Below are 23,945 nucleotides of genomic sequence, written 5' to 3' on the forward strand. Positions count from 1 at the left end.
CATTACCTTGATCCCAAAACCAGACAAAGACCCCATCAAAAAGGAGAACTCCAGACCAATATCCTTGATGAACATGGATGCAAAAATTCTCACCAAAAGACTAGCCAATAGGGTCCAACAGTACATTAAAAGGATTATTCACCATGACCAAGTGGGATTTATCCCTGGGCTGCAAGGCTGGTTCAACATCCGCAAATCAATCAACGTGATACAATACATTAACAAAAGAAAGAACAAGAATCATATGATCCTCTCAATAGATGCAGAAAAAGCATTTGACAAAGTACAGCATCCTTTCTTGATCAAAACTCTTCAGAGTATAGGGATAGAGGGTACATACCTCAACATCATAAAAGCCATCTATGAAAAAACCACAGCGAATATCATTCTCAATGTGGAAAAGCTGAGAGCTTTTCTCCTAAGGTCAGGGACACGGCAGGGATGTCCACTATCACCACTGCTATTCAACATAGTATTGGAAGTCCTAGCCACAGCAATCAGACAACAACAAGAAATCAAAGGCATCCAAATCGGCAAAGAAGTCAAACTCTCACTCTTTGCAGATGATATGATACTGTATGTGGAAAACCCAAAAGACCTCACCCCAAAACTGCTAGAACTCATACAGGAATTCATTAAAGTAGCAGGATATGAAATCAATGCACAGAAATCAGTGGCATTCCTATACACCAACAACAAGACAGAAGAGAGACAAATCAAAGAGTTGATCCCATTTACAATTGCACCCCAAACCATAAGATACCTAGGAATAAATTTAACCAAAGAGGCAAAGGATCTGTACTCAGAAAACTATAAAATGCTCATGAAAGTAATTGAAGAAGACACAAAGAAATGGAAAAACGTTCCATGCTCATGGATTGGAAGAACCAACATTGTGAAGATGTCAATGCTACCTAGAGCAATCTACACATTCAATGCAATCCCCATCAAAATACCATCCACTTTTTTCAAAGAAATGGAACAAATCATCCTAAAATTTGTATGGAACCAGAAGAGACCCCGAATAGCCAGAGGAATATTGAAAAAGAAAAGCAAAGCTGGAGGCATCACAATTCCGGACTTCCAGCTCTATTACAAAGCTGTCATCATCAAGACAGCATGGTACTGGCACAAAAACAGACACATAGATCAAGGGAACAGAATCGAGAGCCCAGAAATGGACCCTCAACTCTATGGTCAACTCATCTTTGACAAAGCAGGAAAGAATGTCCAATGGCAAAAAGACAGTCTCTTCAACAAATGGTGTTGGGAAAATTGGACAGCCACATGCAGAAGAATGAAACTGGACCATTTCCTTACACCACACACAAAAATAGACTCCAAATGGTTGAAAGACCTGAACGTGAGACAGGAGTCCACCAAAATCCTAAAGGAGAACACAGGTAGCAACCTCTTCGACCTCAGCCGCAGCAACTTCTTCCTAGAAACATCGCCAAAGGCAAGGGAAGCAAGGGCCAAAAATGAACTATTGGGATTTCATCAAGATCAAAAGCTTTTGCACAGCAAAAGAAACAGTCCACAAAACCAAAAGACAACCGACAGAATGGGAGAACATATTTGCAAATGACATATCAGATAAAGGGCTAGTACCCAAAATCTATAAAGAACTTATCAAACTCAACACTCAAAGAACAAATAATCCAATCAAGAAATGGGCAGAAGACATGAACAGACATTTTTCCAAAGAAGACATCCAAATGGCCAACAGACACGTGAAAAAGTGCTCAACATCGCTTGGCATCAGGGAAATCCAAATCAAAACCTCAATGAGATACCACCTCACACCAGTCAGAATGGCTAAAATTAACAAGTCAGGAAACGACAGATGTTGGCGGGGATGCGGAGAAAGGGGAACCCTCCTACACTCTTGGTGGGAATGCAAGCTGGTGCAGCCACTCTGGAAAATAGTATGGAGGTTCCTCAAACAGTTGAAAATAGAGCTACCCTACAATCCAGCAATTGCACTACTGGGTATTTACCCCAAAGATACAAATGTAGGGATCCGAAGGGGTACGTGCACCCTGATGTTTATAGCAGCAATGTCCACCATAGCCAAACTGTGGAAAGAGCCAAGATGTCCATCGACAGATCAATGGATAAAGAAGATGTCGTATATATACACAATGGACTATTATGCAGCCATCAAAAGGAATGAGATCTTGCCATTTGCAACGACATGGATGGAACTGGAGGGAGTTATGCTGAGTGAAATAAGTCAATCAGAGAAAGACATGTATCATATGACCTCACTGATATGAGGAATTCTTAATCTCAGGAAACAAAGTGAGTGTTGCTGGAGTGGTGGGGGGTGGGAGGGATGGGGTGGCTGGGTGATAGACATTGGGGAGGTTATGTGCTACGGTGAGTGCTGTGAATTGTGCAAGACTGTTGAATCACAGATCTGTACTTCTGAAACAAATAAGGCAACATATGTTAAGAAAAAAGAAAAAGAAGATAGCAGGAGGGTAAGAATGAAGGGGACTAAGTCAGAGTGGGAGACGAACCCTGAGAGACGATGGACTCTGAAAAACAAACTGAGGGTTCTAGAGGGGAGGAGGGTGGGGGGATGGGTTAGTCTGGTGATGGCTATTAAAGAGGGCACATTCTGCGTGGAGCACTGGGTGTTACGCACAAACAATGAATCATGGAACACTACATCAAGAACTAATGATGTAATGTATGGCGATTAACATAACAATAAAAAATTTAAAAAAAAAAGAAAAAAATATCCCCAAATGGAAGAGCCATTTCTTCATTAAAACTGGGAAACTGGGAAGCACTTGATAGGCCGAGACAAGATTCTCTCTTCCTCGCTCTCTTTTTCCTCTCTTTCTGCTCCCTCCTTCCGTTCCTCCCTCCCTCTCTCTCACTGAAAATGAAGCATTCAATGGAATGACGCAGCTAGCTGCCTCTTTTAAAATTGCCATAATTCAGTTACTTTACATTCTTTCTGCTAAGGTATAATTTAAAAATCAACAGTGCACATCTACTCACATGGAAACTTCTTAAAAATTTGGGAACTGACCAAGAACGCCTTGTATCCTATCATCTGCTATCCAGAAGTACTGGAAAGGTACTTGCTACCAACAACCCTTTCAGCAGGCTCAGCTTTACAAGGGAGAAAGGATGCTAACGATATGGAAACCATCTGGAAAACAACATACCTGTCACTCTATGGGGTAGAGTTAAACCCTGAGGCTTCAAACAGGGTTTCTTTCTTTGGCTTACCACCATACCAAATCCTGATGGTTTGGAATTCGATCGATAGTGCCTTTCAATACATCACTTTTTATTTGCAGTTTCTCAGTATTAAAATATATGCGTTTTCATCATGATTTGGAAACAAAAGCCTTACTAGCCAAAGTTCCATGAGTATATAAGCTGTGCTAACATGTAGCTGATGTACCATTAGTATGCTGCCTGGGATTCAGCGAACGTTTTCTATATAGGGCAACTTAATAGATATTTTAGGCTTTACAGACCATATGGTACTGTTGATGCTACTCAACACTGCATTTGTAGTGTAAAACTCTAACCTCTGGTCTAGAACATTGTCTGGTATCATCTAGTAAGTGTTCAACAAAACTTTGTTGATTAGGATGAAACCAATGCCAGTTAGTATTCCAGTGGGCTTAGAATAGCCTGACATGCATTCATTCGCACCAGGCTCTGTTAGGGCAGGTTAGTAGTAACAAGCTACTATCTAGAGTAGGTAAATGATTGTTTTAAAGCTGTCTGTACTCAATACCCATAGGTCCTAACACTATAGCATCTTTAAAAGATGTGGTAGTTTCTGGAGGAGGCAGTACAGAGCAACATACAATCAAAACTTGGCATACCAGTGAAAAGGACTAGAAATGCTGACTGGTTGTCCTCTACCATTGGTCTCCATAGACACCTCTTCCTTTTATCCTCCTCCCCACTTCGTTCTCTGCTGTTCTCATCTTCCTTTGTCATTTCTTCTCCTTATTTTCCCCTAGTACCTTCTTTTCTTCCAACAGCATTGCCTCTTTGTAAAATCCTCCTATAAAAGTGTTTCCTGGGGGTTGATCTTCCAGAATCTTGTCCTTCTTGTCTTGTCTCCATACCAGCTGCTGTACCTATCCCCAGTCTGCCTTCCCGTTACAACACTGAAAAAAACAGCAAATAGTCTCAACCCTCCTTTACACCACCCCAAAGGCCTCTCCTCTTCCTCATTCTCTCCTGCCTTTAAAATGTGTATCCCCAGGGCACCGGGGTGTCTCAGTCAGTTAAGTGTCCGCCTTCCGCTCAGGTCCTGATCTCAGGGTCCTGAGACTGGGCCCACATCAGGCTGCCTGCTCAGCAGGAAGCCTGCTTCTCTCTCTCTCTCTGCCCCCCCCCCCCGTGTGCTCCCTCTCATGCTCTCTCTCAAATAAATAAATAAAATCTTAAAAAAAAAAAAAGTATATCCCAGGGACGCCTGCGCGGCAGTCGGTTAAGCATCTGACTCTTGGTTTGGGCTGAGGTCGGGATCTCAGGGTCCTGAAATGGAGCCCCACATCAGGCTCCACACTCAGACTCTTTGCCCCTTCCCCTGTCTCTCTCTCCAATAAATAAATCTTTAAAAAAAATTACTAATACCTCCCCATGCTTTAAAGTGTGAATTATATTTCTTTAAGATAAATCCCCAGAAGCAGGATTATAAGACCAAAGAACAAGAATATCTTCATTCCATCACAAATTTACACTTTGTTTACATTCATTATCCTGCTTCCTTAGCTTAGAATAGCACCCTCAAACACTCATACATACTCAGACATATCTTTCTCCTCCCTCCCTCCCTCCCCCTCCCCCTTTCCCCTATCCCTCTCCCTCTCTCCATTTCTCCTCCTCTCCCTCCCTCCCTTCCTCTTTCTCTCTCTCTCTCTTTCTCGCTCTCTCTCCGATAAAATCACCTTCTCCTTCATGACCCTGTTCTTATGCCTCTTTTTTCCACAGAGCTTACTGTGGATTCCTAAGCAGAATGAATTATGCCTTAAGCAAATTACTAAGTCTCTCATAGTCTCCATTAAACTGTAAAATAAGGATAAAATTAATAACTATATTATAGAGTTGTTAAGTTAAATATCAATCACTTGAGATGACGTCTGGAAACTAGTAACTATGTGTTAGATACTAGGTATCTTCATAATTATATCACTCTTTCCAAGTACACTGAATTCCTTAGAAGCAATCAGCACCAGAGCTCATGCCTGTGTCCTTCTCACTCAATCTGCCACACCGTAAGGGAGAGCAACCGTTATGCTCACCACTGTCCAGGTGCTCTTATTTCCTGGCATACTCCTAGGCAGGGGTGTACTGAAGCAGGCCCACACTGGTTCATGAAGGCCGACTAAGCACATCTCTTCCTAACTCTATCCACATCAGTAGCTTGAAAGAGGCCATGATGCGAGTCATCTACACCATGGAAAATGGTAAATACTATGAATCAGGGCATTTTTTATTTATGTTTTCTTCCTGAAGAGCCAGTTGTTAAATTTTACCAGCATATCTATGCTTCTAGGCTATATTCCACTCCTTTTCTTGCATTCAATTGGTTCTGTATGAACACTGCCCAACAACAGAATGTGACATGTGCCAGCTTCTGGAAACACCACCTAGGAACAAGTATGCCTTTGCCATTTCAATCACTCCCTTTCCAGCTCAACAGCTGCAGAGGATCCATTTGTATTCTAAAAAATACTGGAGCTTACTAGATGAAGGATCCTGGGTCCCTGAATTACTTTGTGGAACAGAGAATCTCTTCAGACCCTCATGGAGTGGTGATGTTACTGAGAAATAAGCTACTGAGATATCAGGGTGGTTATTATACCAATTAATCTACCACAATACTGTAAGTATCCCATAACATTCAGACAAGCAAGTATCCATAGGTCAAATGAGCACTGGTTAGTCCTCAGATGTGACCAGCCTAAGAATCTTTAGCTAATCTTTAGCTAGCTAAAGGTGCTATTTGGCTAGCATGGAAAAATGATAGGGCAATATTATCTAAACATGCATTCTCTGACGTTGTTCAACAAACTGACCATCTCTGATGTCAGCTAGGAGGCTTGAATCAATTAGCAACTATTACTGAAACAGCATGCAATTAATTCTATAATTTCAAGTGGTTCCGTTTAATTACACTAAAATTGCGTCATGAAATGTAGTCATGAGGGATTAAAAATATAAAGGAGATAGGAATAAAGTCTCAAGATTTAACCACATCTGAGTAGAATCTGACACTCTAAAAGCAAATCATGGGCTCGAAACTTAGCTCTAAAAAACTGCTCATGTCATATCACTAAATTTACGAATGTCAACAAATAAATAAATACACATGGACAGGTCTATGCTATAAATTTAGCATAAAGTATCTCCTCACTGGAAGAAATCTTCAAAAAAAATTAAAAGGATGAATTAGTACCACCTAAATGGAAAGAAGCTTTCTCTCTTGGAGCCTTTTAGAGTATTGCTTATTCTGTCATGAGTACAATTAGCTCTACCTAGCAGGCCACCCATTGACTTCAAAGAAGTGGAGGGACTCAAGACAAATGAAACTACTATTTCCTGGTCTAGAACACTAGGTGCTCTCACACTGATTTTCTGTTAGTGGTGTTTTTTTAAACGAGAAGTTAAAAATGCTGAGTAATTATGCAAGGGACAGATATCTGAAAAGATTTCATCCTAGTAAGTCATTAGCTTTCATGTTTTAAGATAATCAGTGATAATTATATCACTAATTAAAAAAAAATTGGATAAAGGGAGGGTAAATACCAGTGGTTACATCCACATGTCCTCCTGGTGATGAGAGCGTTTACAGTGAAGCCAGCTAGGCCTACAGGGAAAATAACAAGTTCATTTGAAACACGGCACAAAACAGCTCCAGAAATCAATTCGTAACTCCCTAGTAATTCAAAGACCGGGGCTGCACGTGTGTAGAGGAGGATGTGATGACTCTACCTTCTGAAGCTGCTGATATTCTCTTCTAAAAGCCATGAGATAGCTCTTCTCTTGGGAAACTTTTGGAAATAGAATGCTATGTTACGAACAGAGAGGACACATGGCTACTATTCCTGAGCATGTGGAAGAAGTATATTCTATATAGTGCATGAAATATCAGTTTGGCCAGCACCATCTAAAGCTAAATTGATCCATATGATTGGAATTTTGCCCAGACCCTTTAACCAAAGAGGGGGGAAAAGGCATCATTTTGAAATTAGCATTATCAATATGGTAATACATTTTGAATGCTAGTTGGGCCTGACATAGGAAGTGATGTAATAAGAGAGTGCTTACTGCTCCTGCCCCTTGAACAGAAAGTATTTTCCTTGAGGAATAGAATACTTGAAAACTGCAGATTGCATTTTAATATTAACCAGATTTCTACATTAAGCATGATTTCCGAGAACAATTTGATTTTTCTTTTTTTCTCTTTACCCCCACTGCGCCCTTCCAGCAAGTGATCAGAACTGTGTTCACCCACGGGCAGCTCCTGGAATGGACCCAGGGCTGCCTGCAATTTAAATGTCAAGCTTTGTGCTGTTGAGCACTGAGAATCTCACTCAGAAACATGTGTCACTCATTGCCGCCCTGTCTATCGGTATTGTGTCTTGATGTGTTCAGATTGCTACAAATTCTCTCGTGGTTTCTCTGATTGTCTCCAAGTGTGAAATTTCAAAGCTTGTTTCTTCTTCACTATGTTTAAGATAAGTAAGTGTAATCACCTTCTAGAACAAGCAAAGAGCAATAGGAAAATTACCAAACCTGTTTTAAATTTTGAAAGGAGCAGAATGGTTTTTTTGTTGTTGTTGTTTTTTCTTAAGCTCCTAGAACTGGTTTCTGCAACTAACTACAGAGTCAAAAAACACTTTTTTTTTTTTTTAAACTGGCTAAACATATCTATCCCCAGTGGACACGTACACAAGAATTCTAAGCTACCAAAAATGGCCTCTCTCAGGGCAGATTTGATAGCAGTGACAAGCCCTGATTGGTTAATGGAAGCACTTCAGGATTTATCAGTTTTGATTGCTATCATCTTTGGCAAGCAGTAAAATAGTGAAATAAAGACAATTTAACCACAGTTGTGCAAGGACAGGGAAGGGTGTGGAAGACTACTACAAGCAATGTGCTGTCATTCTGGATTTGTTGAAAGCAGGTGGCTGTGAAATGGGGGCCACAAACGAGGATGAATAGGGAGAATACGAATATAGAGATGTAAGGTAATAAGCCAGACGCACGAGTGTTTTGGTGCGTGCAAGGACATACATGAGGATAATTACAGTCTTATAAGATAATGAGGGATAAATGCTTATAAAAAGGGGGTTTTATTTATCACTTTACATAGCTAAATAAGAATTTCTACTAAAATGGGTGAAGTAAAAAATTAGGAAAACAAAAGCAACCCTGAAGTCTCTCTGAGGATCTAGGAATAGCACCCTCCACCAAGAAAAACAGGTGGTGTGATGGTCATGGGAACCCATAAATCAAAACTGTCAGCAGTCACTGGCTTTTGGATGTGTTCTACAACAAAGCTACAACTCAGGGGAGAAGTAATCATTGGTAGTTGGTGGCATCTGTCTGAAAAGGCCACTATCTTCTCTCAGCAGTAGGATTTCACTTTTCTAGCAAAGAAAAGAGTTTTGTTCAAGATTTCCAGCCTTCATACATTAAAGACTCCTGAGGAAAAAAACAAAAAACAAAAACAAGCACTTTTTTAATTCTTTATTTTGACTCAGCACAAATGCTTCAGAGCTGCATATTCTCTTTTTCTATATTCATCCTAAATTTAGCTCTCCTGAGGAAGAAAGAAATTTAACATTTGTAGAAAACTTATTATGGGCTGTGCACTTTATATGTTAAATTTCATGATATTTTACATAGATACGGTGAAATAGGTATCATCCCAATTCCAAAAATAAGAAAAGAGGCATAAACAAGTCAAGTATCTCTTCCAAGATCAGAAAGCACAAAATAGGGGTGCCTGGGTGGCTCAGTCGTTAAGCATCTGCCTTCGGCCCAGGTCATGATCTCAGGGTCCTGGGATCAAGTCCCGCATTGGGCTCCCTGCTCAGCGAGGAGCCTGCTTCTCCCTCTCCCTCTGCTGCTCCCCCTGCTTGTGCTTACTCTCTGTCAAATAAATAAAATCTTTAAAAAAAAAAAAAAAGCACAAAATATGTATGAGGTAAGCCACATTAGCACTTTGAATTCCAGGTTGCTTGAAACAAAGATTAGTGCCCTTTACATTATATCTGCTACCCAGATTGATCTCAGTTTGACCTGATACCTGGTATTATCAGTATCTAGCACTGGGCATCTATTACACAATCAGCCCCTCTCATTATTCTAACACAATATCCAAAATGACCCTTTGCCTTGATACCTATTCCTTATTCTAACCCACTGCCACTACAATGTCCATGTCTATGGTCAAAGCCCTCACTTACTCCCCTGCTCCATGTCACTGCTTGGACATAACACATCTTTCTAAAATCACCAGCTTTCCCTCTACACTTGTGATGAGTGCCTCTCACGTGACTCTTCCGTGGATTGTTGTATTCCATACACTGCCCCCTACATAAACACCCCCAATTAGGAAGACTATTTTAATTCTAGAAGCAACTGGTACCTGTAGATGATATTCTATCAGAACTTCTATCAGAATTTCAGATAGAAATTTAGTGGTTTAATCTTCAACTATCACAACACCTGAGGTAAAAACTGACATAAATAAAGGGAAAAAAGACAAGTACACAATTATAAATATTTCAATGCTCCTATTGTGACACTGGTAGAATATATAGATAGAAATTCAGTTGGTTGACCTATCAGCCAATTTAGTTTATATCTACAGAAAAATACATGCTAAATTCACAAACTCTTTACAAGTGTACATGAACTGTTCACCAAGATAAACCATATATTTGGCTCTGAAGTCTCAATAAATTAACAAGAATTGAAATCAAACAAAATACATTCTCTGACTACAATGGAATTAAATTAGGAAACAAGAAAAAAAAAAGGAAGTATTTCCATAATATATCCAAATACTTGGAAATTAGAGAACATATTTCTAAATAATTTGTGAAGAAACAGATTAGGTAAATATTTCTAATTAAATAAATATGAAAACACAACATATTGAAATCTGTAAGATACAGCTGCAGAAGCATAGAATGGAATACACAGTTTTAAGTGCTTGTATTAGAAAGAAGAAAAGTCTAAATTATATAATTTACCTTAAGAACTGAGGAGGAGGGAGGAGGAGAAAGTGAAGAGGAAAGAGAATGAGGAGGAGAAAGGTGTAGAAGGAGGAAGAGATCAAATTAAAAGCATAAGTAAAAGAAAAGAAACAATGAAGTTGATAGAAGAAAACAAAATAGAAAAGAGAAATAACTTAAAAAAACACAATGAAACCATAACTAGTTATTTTTTTAAAGAATAAAATTGAGAAACCTCTTCCTAGACTAATCACTAAAAATTACCAAAATCAAGAATAAAAGAGGACATCACTATATAGCTTGGAAATTAAAGGATAATAATGGAATATCATGAATAGTTACATTTTTAAAATTTTATTTTATTATGTTATGTTAATCATCATACATTACGTCATTAGTTTTTGATGTAGTGTTCCATGATTCATTGTTTGCATATAACACCCAGTGTGCCATTCAATACATGCCCCTCTTTAATACCCATCACCAGGCTAACCCGTCCCCATACCCCCCTTCCCTCTAGAACCCTCAGTTTGTTTCTCAGAGTCCATAGTCTCTCATGGTTCCTCTCCCCCTCCGATTTCCCCCCTTCATTTTTCCCTTCCTACTATCTTCTTTTTTTTTTTTTTTAACATATAATGTATTATTTGTTTCAGAAGTACAGGTCTACGATTCAACAGTCTTACACAATTCACAGCACTCACCATAGCACATAGCCTCCCCAGTGTCTATCACCCAGCCACCCCATCCCTCCCACCCCTCCACCACTCCAGCAACCCTCAGTTTGTTTCTTGAGATTAAGAATTCCTCATATCAGTGAGATCATACGATACATGTCTTTCTCTGATTGACTTATTTCACTTAGCATAATACCCTCTAGTTCCATCCATTAACAATTTTGAAAACTCAGATGTAATATACAGCTACTTTGAAAAACAGATTTGCCAAAACTGACAGGAGAAGAAACAGACCATCTAAATTGCCCCCTATCTATTAAGTAAACTAAATTTGCAATTAAATGTCTTCCCCAAAAGAAATTTCCTGACCCATATAACTTTACTGGTGAACTCTATCAAAGGTTTAAGAAATAAAATTAATTCCATGGAAATATTTCAGCAGTAAAATAAACAGCATTTTCAATGCATTATGTAAGGCAGGTATTGGATTGCTAACCATAAATCGTAAAATCAATACTCTTCACAAACACAGAAGCAAAAGTTCCAAAGAAAATTTCAACAAGTCGAATTCCATCAGGTGCATCATCATCAAATGGGTTTTAGTCTAACAATGTAAAACTGGTTTAACTTTTAAAAATCATTATGAAATTCATAATGTTAACAGAATAAAAAAGAAAAAAAACATATGGCTATCTCAGTAGATGAACAAAATAAGTTTGACAAAATTAAACACCCATTCATGATAAACATTCTCAGTAAATTAGGAATAAATGAAAATTTCCTCAACTTTATAAACATGTCTACAAAAAATCTGCAGCTAAAATCGAACTTAATAGTGAAAGACTGCAAAATTTCTAGCTAAAATGAAAAACAATGCAAAGGTATCATAACCACTTCTATTCAACATTGTATTGGCATTCCTGGCCAATGCAATAAGACAAGGGAAAAAAAAAGCACACAGATTAGAAAGGAAGAAGTAGCACTATATTCTTTAATGGTATGATCATTTATATAGAACTTCCAAAGAAAAGCTACAGCAAAACTATGAGAGCTTGATAAGTGAATTTACCAGGATCAGAATGTATAAGGTTAATATAATGGATTTCTACACACTTTCAAAGATCCATTGAATAATAAACTTTAAAAAAAGGTGGATGTTTTATACAGCTATTTTTCACATATTTCAAATGGTCAAAAAGTGAGATATAGAAAAATTTATTTGAGGAAGAATCAAGAGATCTAGATGAATACAGATTAGGAGAGACACACTATTAAAGGAGTCATTTCAGCCTGTACCACTTGAAAATCCAACAATATATATATTATACTCTTATAGAGAAGTTGAAAATGAACTATAATGACAGGCCCATGTTACTACCAATTAAAAAAGGCAATATCATTTTCAGATTATTGAAACTGAATTCCAGCATGTGAGACATTAGCTGACAATCAGAGAGAGATGTCATATATATTAAGAAGTTCTGGAGAAAAGAATAATAATATGAGCCCTGAATCAGTTATGCTAAGGGATCTAACATCATTTCAGCACCTGTAATTTGTCATTATTATTAAGCCATGAAATGAAAAGGTGAGCCAAATGGTATGTGCTTTCCAGTGGTAAGTTTATGTTGGAATGAGATACTGGGCCACCAGAGCCGCTAAAACATTTTTTTAATGAATTCATAAAGAAAATCCAGACACTTAAAAATAACAAGGCCTACAACAGTGCATTTCAACAGAGTTTGCTAAAGGGGAATCAATATTTTTCCTCAAGACTATTTCCTTTGATTCTCTCTCTTGTAAATACAGACATTGGAAAGTGAAGAGATTATTAGTTTCATCTTAAACATTAATGAGTCAATGGCATATGTTTCAAATTTAAATCTTAGATTTGTGACAGAGCTACATTTCCAACAGACAACTTTACCTCATATGCTCCAAGGAATGTAGCAGCAAGAATTACTTTTCATATGTTCTCTAAGTAAACAGAAGGACAAACATTTACAGAAACTTCATCACCAAACTAAAAAATACCACAGCTCTGAATAAATTACTAAAGTGATATACAATTATTATAACGCCAAAGTTTTATTTTCCATTAAACTTCATGTAATAATGGTTATTCTTCTGAGAAATGCTAGGTAATGCAACAACTACTATTATTACTGTTACTAATACTCCCAATAGTCGATATTTTACTTTTATTAAGTATTTGCTATTTACCACATGCTATCATACAATATATCTAATCTCCATAACAACTTCATGAAGAATGTATTGTTATTCCCCATTTGGGAAGTAAAGTAATCAAAGTATAGAGTTTAAATTGTGCCAAGTTCATTTAGTTAGTAAATGGTATGACGAGTTTCATAAACAAGTTTGTCAGGGTTGAGATTTGCAAGTAAGTAAGTTATACTCTGAAAACTAAGCTTTTAAACACTATTATATTCTGTATCACCGGGAAAAAAACATAAAAATATCTAGAAATACTAAACCTTCTGTAGTTCTTCCCCTACCCCCAAAAGCTTTTTTCACAAAGTAAAAATATAAAGAGGCACTGTGGCAATTTGGAATCAATAAGTAAACCTCTACTCTTTTAGAAATTAGCATCTGCCGTGCAAGAGCCAAATGCTAAGACATATTCCAGTTACACATTTCTACTGGAATATTCACACAGAAAGTAATAGGATCAATCCTATTCAAGTCTATCTGAAAAGGAAAGGTTCATATTTACACACACACACACACACACACACACACACAAAATACCATTTCTTGCAGTTCCTTTGAGTTGGTGTGCCATAACTTCAAATAACCAACACTTTCTATATTACTGGTTTCCAGGCAAGGAAAAAAAATCCTAAAAAATAGCCTTGGAGAAGTGTAAACCAAATAGCTTATAAATACATTTGGCAGTAGGTAAGGTGACTGCCTTAAGGGAAACAGTACTGGGTGAGTATGTGGAAAGAAAACTGGCTAATGGCTAACTGCCTCAGAGGCTAATTATTCATGTAGAACTACAGAGACAAAGCTGAAAGGATCCCTAAGGATGTCTGAATCTCCTCCGTCCAGCCCAACCGTACCAGGGAGCCTTAATCCAAACAATTCTAGATAAATGGGTCTCTTCTTTGTTTTAAGGAAACCTCCAGGGTCTCAGATTTCAAAATTGCCCTCACACATTCCATATATTTTCCCCAAATTTCATAAATCTCTCTTTTTATTAAGCAAATCCACCTTCCCATATGAGTACTGGGTTTGGAGGAGAAATATTATATAAGCCTTCTCTATTTCCCCAAAGTTCTGACATAACCATAGGAAAATACTTGTGATCTTGCTGTATCTAGAGGTCAAGGGGTTTCTTGCCTACCATCTTTACCTACACATATCAACTCTAAAACAAAAACACTCGCAGACATACACCAACACCTTCCTTGATGAACTTTCACCCTAACATAAATTCGGGACTCACTTCATTCAAAACCAATCCTGTTCTGTTTCCAAAGTGTGGTATTTGGAACACAGAGCACATTTTTCATATTCATGTGTAGCACTTATTAAATATACAGATTCCAAGGTTGCTTTCCAGGCCTATTGAATCAGAATCTGCAAGACAGATACACAGGTGGGTGCGGACATAGTCTACAGTGCTGTGAAAATCCACAAGCCTATTCTTATATAGATGGAGCACTGAGACAACTACACATATGCATAACTGGTTTTTTTTACCAAACGGGAAGGTATTGATCAGATAGTCTGAATAGCACTAGAACAACTGCATATAATCCAAGGAAATTAATCTCAGGTCATTTTTTTCTTTCTTGCTCTGAATGTTCAAAGTGTTGTTAGATTTATCTAATTAGCTGAGAGTGATTTAAAAAATTCCAAATCCTAGTTGGATTCTCTAATTCTTTTATGTTCTTACTCTAAATTATCATCTATCTGTGAATCTTCGATTGGTGAAATGGTGCCCTAAGTATAATGGTATTTTCCAGGATATATTTGGCACATTTTTTCCAGAGCATACAATTATTGAATAGTTTGGAGAAAAAGTAAAATAATTTAACTAGAAACTTCCACTTCCAGCCAGGATATACAAAATATATACGTGAAAACAATTTTTAGACACTGCACAGTATAACCTGGGAGAAAGGAGAAAAAGGTGAACTGTTAACTAAATTTACTGTCTAAATCATTTCCTAATATATGTACCAAGTCATTATGCTGTATACCTTAAACTTATACACTGCTGTATGTTATGCATATCACATAAAACTGGAAAAAAAATAAAATGAGAATAAAGCAAAAATAAGAGGAAATGTATGGCTGCTCAAAAGTACATCCTAGAGAGAGTTTCAAGGCCCAGGGAGATGAAATCCATATCCCTGACTGGAGGAGACAGAGTTGACAATTAGAAGCTAAAACACAGGTAAAGGCCCCTGGGTGGCATAGTCAGCTAAGCATCCAACTCTTGGTTTCAGCTCAGGTCATGATCTCAGGGTCATAAGATCAAGTCCTGCATCAGGCTCCACGCTCAGGGCTGAGTCGCCTTGAGATTCTCTCCCTTTCCCCCTGCCCCTCCCCTCTGTTCTCTCTCTCAAATAAATAAATAAAATCTTTGAAAAAAATAAAAGGAGCTTTAAGGGGCACCTGAGGGACTCAGTCGGTTAAGCATCTGCCTTCAGCTCAGGTCATGATCCCAGGGTTCTGGAGTTGAGCCCTGCATCGGGCTCCCTGCTCCCCAGGAGGCCTGCTCCTCCCTCTGCCTCTGCTGCTCCCCCTGCTTGTGCTCTCTCACTCACTCTCTCTCAAATAAAGAAAAAAATAAAATCTTTAAAAAAAATAAGATAAAATAAGGAGCTTTAAATGATAAAAGAAACACTGAGAACACTAGAAACAGGAAACCCTAAATCTGAGAAAAGGAATACACAAAAATTCTACAGTTTATATCATATATGATGGTAAAAAATGGAATGATTTCCTCCTACGATTAGCAATAAATCACTGATGTCTGAGCTCACCATTTGTGGGTAGTTCTGGGTAGTGCAAAAGGGAAAAAAAAAGAAGTAATAAGCATACAGACTGGAAATACGATGTAAAAAAAGGTGACTTTAGTGAGTTTGCAGAATACAAGGTCAACTGAAAAAAACAAATTATGTTCGTATACTAGTAATGAACAATCAGAAATTGGAATCTGAAAAGAAATACCCTTTACAATACCATCACAAAACTGAAATACTTAGGAGTAAATCTGACAAAATATTTCTAAGACTTGTATACTGAAAACTACAGAACATTAGTGAGAAAAAATATTCAATAAGCTAAAAAATGGAGCCTATACAATGTTCATACATGGGAAAAAATCAGTATTATTAAGAAGACAATTCTTTCCAGTGTGATCTATAGATTAAATTCAACCGCAACCAAACCCCAGCAGGCTTTTTGTGTGTATCAAAATTGACAACTTGATTCTAAAATTCATGTGGAAATGCAGAAGACCTTGAAAATGGCCTCTCAACTGAGAAGAACAAAGTAGGACTAATTACACTTCCTGATTTCAAAACTAGTAATAAAGCTACAGTAATCAAAACCATCTGGTATTGGCATAAAGATTAATATATAACCTCAATGTAACAGAACAGAAAGTCTACAGACAGAGCCACACATAGGTGATCAATCGATTTTCAACAAAGCAACCAGACAAATTCAACAGGGAAAAGATCACCTTTTTAATACATTTTGCCAGAACAATTAGACAGCCATAAACAAAACCAAGAACCTTGATCCTTCCCTCACACTACATATAAAACCTAAGTCAAAGCAGATTATGAACCTCAACGTAAGAGTTAAAGTTATAAAACTTTTCAAAGAAATATAGAATAAAATCTTAATGACAGTGGGTTTGGTTGAAATTCCTTAAATAGGACACAAAAAGCACAAACTTTACAATAAAAAAAAAGTTAAATTGGATTTAATCAAAATCGAAAATGTTTACACTTTAAAAGATACTATTATAAAAATTAAAGAGCAAACCACAGACTGATAGAAATTTGCAAAATACATATCTGAACAAAGAACTAGTGTCTACAAGGTATAAGGAACTCTCGTAGCGCACTAATAAAAAGAAAGACAATCCCCCATAAATGTTCAGTTTGAACCGCTTCATTAAAGAAGATATACAGATGGTAAGTGAGCATCTGAAAAATGTGATTTAAATGTAAATTAAAACCAAAATGTGATGCTGCCATATACTGACTAGAATAGTTAAAATTTAAAAAACTAATTACACAAAGTATTGGTTAGAATGTGGAACAAATGGGACTCCCTTACATCGCTATGCAAATGTAAACTTGCACAACCACTTGGGAAAATGGTTTGATATTTTCCTAAAAATATAAATATATACCTACGATATGACCAAGTAATCGACTCCAAGGTATTTATGCAAGAGAAAAGAAAGCATATGTACATTATTTTGTACCTAAATTTGTACATAAATATTCACGATAGCTTTATTTGTAAAAGTCAAAATTTGGAAAGAACCCAAATGTCTATAAAGAACTGAATAGATAAGCAGATTGTAGCATATCCATACAGTGGAACACTAGTCTGAAACTAAAAAAAAAAAAAAAAGATACTCAACAAATTGGATAGATGAATCTCAAAATAGGTATTATGAGTGAAAGAAGCCAGACAAAAAAATAGCACACCCATAAACAGCATTTATATAAGCATACATATGTGAGCAATTATATAAAACTATAAAATTCAAATGAATGTATAGTGACAGAAAGCAGATGAGTGGAGGAAAAGGGTGAGGGGATAGACAGAAAGGTCAGGATTGAATAAAAGGAGCATAAGGTAAAGTTGGGGGTTATGAATATATTCATTATCATGATGATGGTGATGGTTTCACAGGTGTGCAGATCTGTCAAAGCTCACCAAAACATAGAAATTAAATATATGTAGTTTACTTCCCCAACAAGGCTGTAAAAGGGAATTTAACAGGGACGTCACATACAAAATTAGTTACATACTAAATTAGACAAGGATGGAGTTGGAGACAAATTTGCCTTTTTTGTCCACCTTTCCCCCCCTCCAATCAGAGTGCTTGCTCTTGTGACCAGCCACCTTCCCTTATTATAAAGGTTAGTATATTCCAAATTACGTAAGTCACCACGCAACAAGAACAAAAAGAAAGGGATCCGTTCAACGGATACTGAAGGGAAAAAAAAGGTCTACAGGATTTTAATCTGACTACATGGAGAGAAAAAGACACAACAAATATGTTTTGAGCCTGGGTTTCTGGTAGAATGGTGAAGATAAGCATTGAAATAGGGACTTAGGGGGGGCTATACATAAAAAAAAGTTGAGTTTGGATTTGAAACATGTCAAGTCTTCAAAGTCAGCACAACTTGTCTGAACATAGTTGGAAATCTGACACTTTGTCAAGGCAGCAATCCCATTCCTGCTCCTTCACATACAGAGGCCGTTCTGTGGACAGCAGCGCTCACCAACACAACTTTGTGTGACGATAGAAATGTTCCATATCTCTACTGTCCACTATGGCAGTCACTACCAGCATGTGTCTGTTGAACACTTGAAACATGACTGGCTAACACATAAATTAACTTTATTTTAATTCAAGTTTGTTTAAATTTAAAGATTTACTTATTTGAGAGAGAGTGCAAGCATGGGGAGCGAGGGGAGGGAGGAGAGAGAGAAACTCAAGCAGTCTCCAGGCAGAGTGTGGAGCCCAAAACGGGGCTGACATCACGACCTGAGCCAAAACCAAGAGTCAAATGCTTACCCAACTGCGCCACCCAGGCACCCTTCAAATTAATTTAAATTTAAATAGCCATGTGCAGCTACCATATTGGATTTCACAGTTTTAACGGATTACCCATTCAACATCCCAACCAAACAACTTCAGATAAACCTATCTCCTTCATTTCTTATTTTTCATTCACTCACTCACTGAATAAATATTGACTACCTACTTTCTCTTGTTTATTATTGTATGCCCACCATTTAACACCAATAGGTTTCTTGCCTTCCTTAAGTTTATGTTTCAGTGAGTCCCAATAATCACCAAATCCTAATTGTATTCTCAGTTGAAACTTCATTCATCTTTGCGCACCTCATCTCTGCTATCTTCTTTTTTTTTTTAAGATTTTATGTATTTATTTTTGAGAGAGAGAGAGAGTGTGCGCACACAAGCAGAGGTGGGGTGGGATGGGGTGGGGAAGGAGCAGAGGGAGAAGCAGACTCCCTGCTGAGCAGGGAGCCCGATGTGGGTCTCCATCCCAGGGATCATGACCAAAGGCAGATGCTTAACTGACTGAGCCATCCAAAGGCAGATGCTTAACTGACTGAGCCATCCAGGTGCCCTCTGCTATTTTCAATGTAGCCTCAAGATCATCAGGGTAAAATAGTCCAAACAGTTTTAGCTTTTGTTGTTGCTCTTTGCTCTTTGTACGGTGAGAAGTAAGTAAAAGTTGCTTGATTACTGGCTTCTCAACTAGAAGTTATAAAATGTTCAAAGCATCATTTATTATGATGCAATTTTTTTCCATTGTGAAAGGTCTGCTGACTATAAATATGGGTTGAAATACATAGCAAACTTTGATTCAGGCATCTTATTTTTCATAATGATGTATGTCTCTATATTGTTCAAATATGTCTATATTTATGTATAGCTATGTATTGCCATAATCTATAACAATACAAGTATTTTTATCCAGGTTTTTAAAAAATCATCTTGCAAAAAGGGAAAAGCAAAGCTGAAGTAGCCCAAATATTCAAATAGTCAGTGCAATTGTCCGTTATATCTGAAGTTCTAAGCAATAACATGTATAACAGTTTTTTCTCTTATGCAAAACACACAGCATGACTACTGAATTGTTTTTCAGTAAAAATTTTCTTTAGATAATTTGATAATAAAGTCACAGTAATCAGATTGAAACGTTTAATTAGCAAAGCACAATTTCAAGTCAGGAAGGGAAAAAAAAAGAAATTTCTCAAAGATTTTATCTTATGGTCACAAATCCAGTCAGGACTGTAAATTTGTCAAAGAAACCCACTGAATGATCCTGAGGGAAACCAAGTACATTTATGGAGGAAATGCCAACCCCATACAAGCGTCAGGAAATCAATGTCTGTGAAGTCTTTAGACTGTCAAAAAGACACACTTCTGGCTACTTTGGCTCTGGCTCTTTGGGACACCCAAAGGAACTGTTAGAGCCTTAGAATAGCAAGCTTCATTACCATAGATGTAATAAAGCTTATTTTCTGCAGACTTCTTGGTTATCACTATTTAAAAGTGGTGAAATGCTGATATCCCCAATACTCTCATGAAAGACAGAGTAACTAAATCTAATTTTTGAGTCTAAAATTGCTAACTTCCTAGCAGAGCCAATAAAGATGACATGAATGACTTTATTTTTATGCTTGTAATGACAGGTAACTTGTTATATCAAAAAATTTGTTATAAAGAAATGAAAAATAAAGATATTTCTGACCTAACATCATCGCAACACCATCAAACTAATTTATCCTGACGGGTCACAAAATTTAAAATACCACAATGTTCTGCAGCATGAATTACCTTCACATATAGCTACATGGATAGTACATTTATCAGCATTTATCTGTGCCTTTGTAACACAGGAAACAAGGTAAGGAAGAACACCAGTCACATGGAAGAAATAGGGGAACCTCAGGAAACACTGAGAAGGAAGGGCTCACAATGCCTACCTACAGACATCAAGCCCCAGGTTCAATCTACACAGGCAGGCGCTAAAGTTACTTTGTCATCATCTATCTCAAATCCTGGACACAAAGAGAAGGCATAAGTAATCAGCCTTTCCAGCTTCAAAGGGATTCTTTTGCTCTATCACCAGGGTGCATTAATTTCCATCATGAACAAATGGTGCTTTGAAAAACTGCACATCCAATTTCTTCACTATTTTTCATTAGCGCAGTTTTTCTGGTAACCAATATAGGAGCAGAAGAGGTAGTTATTCGGGCCTCAGAGCCTGTTGAGTAAGGCAGCTGGTAACAAAATGTGGCTCTATGCAGATAATTTGTCATTATTATTTCTATAAAAATAGTTTCTCTCAATAGCAGCATTTGATAAACTTTTGGTCACAGTTTTCCCAAAATTGCCTGAATATAAGTATCTCTTGGAATGATTTTTAAATACAGATCACCAGATCCTCCCCTAAAGATTCTAACCAGTGAGGAGAATCTTGGAATCTGAATTTTTAACACTGAGAAACACCACCCTAAGGTTTTCATCCTGCTGCAGACAACTATCAGAAAGTAAAGATTGGGGGTGCCTGGGTGGCTCAGTCGTTAAGCGTCTGCCTTCAGCTCAGGTCAAGATCCCAGGGTGCTGGGATCGAGCCCCGCATCGGGCTCCCTGCTCCGCGGGAAGCCTGCTCCTCTCTCTCCCACTCCCCCTGCTTGTGTTCTCTCTCTGGCTGTCTCTCTCTGTCAAATAAATAAATAAATAATCTTTAAAAAGAAAGTAAAGATTGGTGCCAAATGACAGAACTGGGGTCTGAGCAAGTTCACTAAATCCTCATTACAACTAGTTCCTCTCAGATTCTTTACAACTCCCATCCCATAGTCTTGAGATGTTTATAAAAAAATTTGTCTACCTGGCTGTTTACAAAAGAAAGAAAGAAGAAAGGAAGAGAAACTTGCACCAGGATCTATTAAAGCTTTCACGTTTGGGACTGGATTCCACACTTCTGACAGCTTCAGAAACAGCTTGCTCCTCTTCTAAGCACTCTAAAATGGACTTGGTCTAGGTTGTCCTGGAACCAGACTCTGAGATGGAGATTTTTCAGGCAGTAAGTTTACTGAGGAGCTCTTGGGATCGGCATCCTTGAAGGACTGAAAGAAGCAGGAGTGGGCAGATAAACATATTGAACAGAACTGCATTGCCACAAAGGCATTAGCTGACCTCAAAGAGAGCTCTGGAGCTGGGAAGTCCCTTGAGAGTTGTTCCAAAGTAAGGCAAGATGGCCAGCCCTTTATACCACTGCCCTATTGATGTTTTATTTGATGTGGGCTGCCCTTGGGCTATGACCTCAGGCAAGGCAGTTATCTTCTGGTGATGGCAACTTTCTGGGAGAACTCAGCCACGATCTATCAGCAATCAACACCAACTGGGGGAATTAGTTGGTCCTGAAGGTCCTGAAGGTGATACACACCACAGTATCCACTCGCAAAGACTGGCTATTGATTCCAGTTTTGCTCACCTTCATTCGTGTCTGGTTGCCCCACATTTTAATAAGAAAACAAATAGGCTGGGGCCCATGATCATGTCTGAGAAACCTAAGAAGCTCTAAACATTTTAAGACTGGTGATTTCGCAAAGAGTTTATGCACACTTTCAATGCACAATAAGGGCAGAGTGGGAGAATCAACATATTTTAGCACTAGGACGTCAGGTTTCATTAGAGTTAGTTGTTCCAGGAAAGCAAAGGGAAATAAAACACAGAGTAACACTAACAAAGACTCACATTACCAGCCTTTTAAATACACTGACCATACATTGGTAGTTTATACTGAAAAAAAGGAAATGTACATTTTACACATTTCAGTGAATCAACATTCTCATCCACTAAGGCCCCTCATCAATCATTTAGTGGTTAGACAACCCCACAAACAAGGAGTGCATCCAAGCTCACTTCTGGAGTTATTATAAATTTCAGGTGTTGTGTGGTAGCCCTTCACAGTGAAGACTTTCACAGAGTACTCAGCAACATGCGGCACCAATCCACTGCTAAATGGTCTGGTTCTCAAATTTTCAACTGGGGATAATCACACTTAAGTCAAGTGTCAACAAAGGTCTTATTTAACCATGAAAAGTCAGACAGTGCAATCTATGCACCAGCACCGCCTATGAGACCCAGTGTCCCCAGCTAGGTTTTCTGCAATCCTTACTGAAGTGAAAGACCATTAGAAGTAAACTGGCAACTGTGGGTAGGGGATAGCATAAAGTCTCCAATACTTGCATGTTCAACTTCAGCAGAGGCAACACTATGAACTCTGAACATAAACCATCATTGTCGTGGTGAATGGTAAATGTCTGATGAGCCAGAAAGTCCTAGAACCAAACCTAAGTCAACATGCCCCCAGAGAGCACAAAGGTCACTTGACCTTCCTGCTCATTAACTCATAGTAATCACTGATATAATTGTAGGGTCTTAAATTGCCACCTTCTCTTTATTCTATCTGGGAAAGAAGCGGGGAGGGATTGTCTCACCACCAGTACTCTGTCATCCATGTAGGATTTGCTCCCCAGTAAAATGTGTTCTTCCCATTCCTTTTTCCTCCATGCTAACACATTTGTTCCTGATGACTAGCCTTTTCATTGACTATTCTTTCTTGACCTGGGCATTATGAAAGGATAAAAGAAGAGAAGACTGTGCCCCTGTTCACTGCCTTAGAGCTTTATTCTCTTCATTACTCCTGCAATGATACGAATAACAGGAGGTGTGACCAACTCTAATGGCTGCAAAACATAGGAATTATAATTCAGGTTACTGCCTCCTGCTATCTTATAAATAGTATTTTTCTATACTATAAGTGAGATATAACCAAGAAGTCACATTGCTTTACAGGGATCTATTCATAGGGACTGAGCATTCCTGTGAAAAAAAAATTATTTCTAAACTCCACTGTGGGTCCCTGACCACCTTTTAAAAGTTTCAGCCCCGGTGCACATGAGTTGGTTTTCTCCGACAATCCAGGTCTCCACCCCCATACCCCCCGTATCCAAGTTAAACTATTAGGCTGGAACAAAAACCAAGAGTAATTTTTGTATTCAAATTGGGATTACAGAGAAAGGTCAACTAGAGAAGGAAAAAGATGTGTTGGCCTTTGGTTTTTTAAGGTCTTGAAAGCAGCTGAGGTATGCAGGGGAACCCAACATTGCAAATCTAGTGTCTCAATCGGTAAGGGCATAGGAGCTTCAGGCCACATCCCTTCAAAATCATGCCATCAGAGTGAGTTGCAGA

The sequence above is a fragment of the Zalophus californianus genome, chromosome 16 (assembly GCF_009762305.2).
Source record: "Zalophus californianus isolate mZalCal1 chromosome 16, mZalCal1.pri.v2, whole genome shotgun sequence".
Taxonomy (NCBI): Eukaryota; Metazoa; Chordata; class Mammalia; order Carnivora; family Otariidae; genus Zalophus; species Zalophus californianus.